The sequence below is a fragment of the Taurulus bubalis genome (genome assembly GCF_910589615.1).
Source record: "Taurulus bubalis genome assembly, chromosome: 7".
In the NCBI taxonomy this organism is placed as follows: domain Eukaryota; kingdom Metazoa; phylum Chordata; class Actinopteri; order Perciformes; family Cottidae; genus Taurulus; species Taurulus bubalis.
In genome coordinates, this window is record NC_136595.1 from 27,045,513 (window position 1) to 27,049,906 (window position 4,394).

Sequence of the window (4,394 nt, forward strand, 5' to 3'; positions counted from 1 at the left end):
TTGTGGTCGTTTTGTGGTTGTCTTGTGGTCATTTTGTGTCTTTTGTGTCTCTTTGTGGTCGTTTTGTGTCTCTTTGTAGTTGTTTTGTGTCTCTTTGTAGTCATTTTGTGGTCGTCTTGTGGTCATTTTGTGTCTTTTGTGTGTCTTTGTAGTCGTTTTGTGTCTCTTTGTGGCTGTTTTGTGGCTGTTTTGTGTCTCTTTGTGGTTGTTTTGTGTCTCTTTGTAGTCGTTTTGTGTCTCTTTGTTCCTGTTTTGTGTCTCTTTGTGGTCATTTTGTGTCTCTTTGTGGTTGTTTTGTGTCTTTTGTGGTTGTTTTGAGTCTCTTTGTGGTCATTTTGTGTCTCTTCTTGGTTGTTCTGTGTCTTTTGTAGTCGTTTTGTCTTCTTGTGGTCGTTTTGTGTCTTTTTGTAGTCTTTGTATGTCTCTTTGTGGCTGTTTTGAGTCTCTTTGTGGTCATTTTAAGTCCCTTCCTGGCACGTGTCTCTTTAAGTGACATTTTGTCGGTGAAGGCCAGTGGGTGTGGGGGCTGGGGGCCTTAAACGTTGGGCCCCGGGGCCTGTGTCCCATGGGCCCGATCAGTAATCCATCAACACACCAGAAGTCAAAGCGTGTCGACTTTAAACTGATTGTGACGGATCGCTGCCTCACTTTTACATCTCGCGGTGCGTTCGCTGTCTGAGGGTTGGAGCCTGGAGGCCGGCGCTGCCGTCACTTTCCCTGAGGGACGCCCGGCGGTGACTCAACCTCTGAGTCCGGGCCGCTAATTAAAGCTGCGACAAATGCAGGACGAGGCCCGACCCTGCCGTCTGAGCGTCGCTCACACGGAGGTGACAATTACGGGGCCGAGGGGCCGAGCGGGGGTTAATCCTCCGGCCAATTATCGGTGGGGGGAATTCGGGGTATTCACTGCAGAGCGGAGGAATGTGGAGTTAATTGGGGGCCGGCGGAGGGGCAGGTGAAATCAGGAGGAGGAGGGGCTCTCAGAAGGATGTCCTTGTTGACAAAGAGGTGAGGACTGATTTCCCGAGGAGGCCTCACCTCTTTACAGCGGAGGAGGGGAGGTGTCCCCCGGGGGCCCGAGCCCTCAAAAGGAGGGTAATTTGGGATATCAGAGGGGCCCTGGTGGCCCAACCTCACGGTCATGTGTTGATCAGTATCACCGCTGATGCTTATCATCCCCATTGCCTTTCATCAGTCAGCAAAACATGATTATTAGGAGGCAATTATTTTCTTTTACTCGCCAACAACAACAAAAGTAACGTCTTTCATTCACGATTCCCGGGACATAATTTATGTTTATTTACGTTTTCCCCTGCAGGACTTTTCCCCTGCAGCTCGCATGCAAACAACCGGGATCTATTCGCACATCTTCACTTGTTTGTTTACATCTACGAGCGCGTTTGCATTCCCGATGGCCGATGGAAATTGCATCGGCCCGCCGGCACAAGCGGCACAAAGGAAGAGAGGCTGTTTTCTTTTTCTTCTTATTGAAATGTAAAAGAAATGTTTGGAAGCATTTGCATGCCTCTGAATGTCAACAGCAGAAGGGGGATGTCAACAGCGGTGTAAGGGGAGGGGGGATGTGTGTGTGTGTGTGTGTGTGTGTGTGTGTGTGTGTGTGTGTGTGTGTGTGTGTGTGTGTGTGTGTGCTATGATTTGAATGACAAAGGTCACACACACACACATACACACACCTCCTCCCACTCAATGAAGTTACATTGAAGTGAGCTTCTTCCACAGTTGATCTCCGGCATGGCATCGGATCACCGTGCACGCCACATCCATGTGCACGTCACATCCACGTGCACGTCACATCCACGTGCACGCCACATCCAAGTTCACGTCACATCCACGTGCACGCCACATCCAAGTGCACGTCACATCCAAGTGCACGTCACATCCAAGTGCACGCCACATCCATGTGCACGCCACATCCACGTGCACGTGCACTAGGTGTTGCAGTAATAACGGTCGTCCGTGGCTCGTGACCTCAGATATATGTATTTAAGGTAAGACCTTAAACTCTGGGATTATCCTGTTTACGTTTAAGTTGTTGTTGTTTTTCTCTCCTTCTCACGCGCCGAACCTGTGAGTGAAAATCTTAATCTGTGCATATGTGCTTCATATTTCAACATGTTGAGGGGAAGATTAGGAGGTTGTTGTTTTATTGTTCTGACCTCTGATTAAGAACAATGTTATGTACATTAATAAAGTACTAATAATGTAAAACAGCAACAATGAGACAAAGACAAGTCATATTTGGAGACGTTGATGTTTTTTCTATTAAAAACTATTCATATTTTGGGAAAGAGAGTTTTTTTTTTACTTTCAATGAAAAACATGATGGAGAGAAGTCGTGGAGGTTATTTGACATATTTCAACGTTGTTGCCCTTTACTGTAATATTTTATTACCAGAAATAATAACTCCCTCTGTGAAAACCTTTGACTCTAATATATAAACATAAACATAAAACACGAATTTTGAACCTGACTTTATCCAATGTTCACATTTATGTTCTGGAAATGTATAAACTTCTTTATAAATCTTTTACATCCTCTTCAGCGCGTCCACAGTCAACACATTATTTAAACAGTTCTTAGCAGAATAATGACCCATTAGATACTTTAATAAACACAATATAGTAGAATATATTGTAATAGAAAATGCACTACTTTGTTGAAACAATATTTTATTTCAGAATCAGAAAAAAACAAAGACAACAAGGTAGAACATTTAGCAGCTATGTACACATATAAATGTAAATATGAAAGTATTAAGGAAAGTATATATTTATATATGAACATAAAAACACAGCAGCGATGAAAAGGAGGTAATAGTGCAGTTTGACTGATTGATGGGAGCAGATGTGGACGGATGGATCTCCAGGTATCTCTCAGACTCATTCTTTCTGGATCATTATCCCTCAGGCTCTCATGGCAACAAACACACAGACATTTGCTCCTGTGTTTGGAATGAGATGAAATCACCAAGCGAAAAAGGCACCGGAGGGACGGGGACACTCTGGACCGATCGTGCCAGGACACGGGGTTCAGTGGTGGAGATTTATGGGTTCGGTAATTCCCCGTCTAGTCTCCACTGGGCAGGCAGAGCAGGGCTGGAGCTCATGCTGCAGGCACCCAGCGCCCTGGAGGGCTGATCCTGAGACGGAGCTCTGATCTGTGGACACACAGCTCGGCCGTGCTGCCCCCGTGCTTTCAATTAGACAAACAGTTCATGAACAGTGAACACAGTCGGCAGAAAAGCTGCCGTGGGGAGCCGGGGGGAATCAATCCCTCAGTCTTTATGGTTAAAATACATCATGGTTTGTGTAGGAATACTAATGTAACAATGTGACAGAACACCAAAACGGAACACTATGACGTCACGACGCAACAACATACAACGTAGCGTAACAACGTAGCGTAACAACGTAGCGCAACAACGTAGCGCAACAACGTAGCGCAACAACGTAGCGTAACAACGTGATGGAGAGAAGTCGTGTTTACATAGCTGCTAACAACGTAGCGTAACAACGTAGCGCAACAACGTAGCGTAACAACGTAGCGTAACAACGTAGCGTAACAACGTAGTAACGTAACAACATAGTAACGTAACAACATAGTAACGTAACAACGTAACGTAGCAACGTCACATTGCAACATACACCGTAACAACGTACAATGTAGCGTAACAACGTAGCTACAACGTAACGTTATAACGTAACAACGTAGCATAACAACATAGTAACGTAACAACATAGTGACGTAACAACGTAACAATGTAACAACGTAATGTAAAAACATAGTAGCGTAACAACGTAATTTCAACTTTAAACTCGTCCAGTGCACAAGTTGAGATGTTTGTCTCGTTGCTCGTTGTCACGGTAGGATTACATTGCCACAACACAACGTAACTAGATGACGGCCGCTCTCACGTAACAAGTGGCCTCCTGGATGAAAGTTCTGTCTGTTTGACTCGTCCTTCACCCAACTTTTGCCAGTTTTATTATACCACATAACCTTCTTTGACTCAATGCAATATTCAACGTCTCTGTGTTCTTGTCCCTCTCGAGTAGTACTGCGTGTCCTGTGCAGAATTAGTGGTGTTTTTGTGCAACAAAAGGGGGGAAATGAACCGTGTGATTCAGATATGACATGAAACATAACCACGGCCGCTCCGTGTGTCTCCACAGAGCTCAGCGGGTCACGGTGACCCCCGCTCAGCTCGCCGTAACAGGAGCCCAGTGATGAAGAGGGATGAAGAGGGATGAAGAGGGATTCAGGTGGAGGATGTGTGAAAGTCAACAGAGAGGGCGAGGACGTGCACGTAGACAACGTGCTCGATTCCTCCGTCAGCATCAATATCTCACATTGATAACCTTCATTAGGCTGC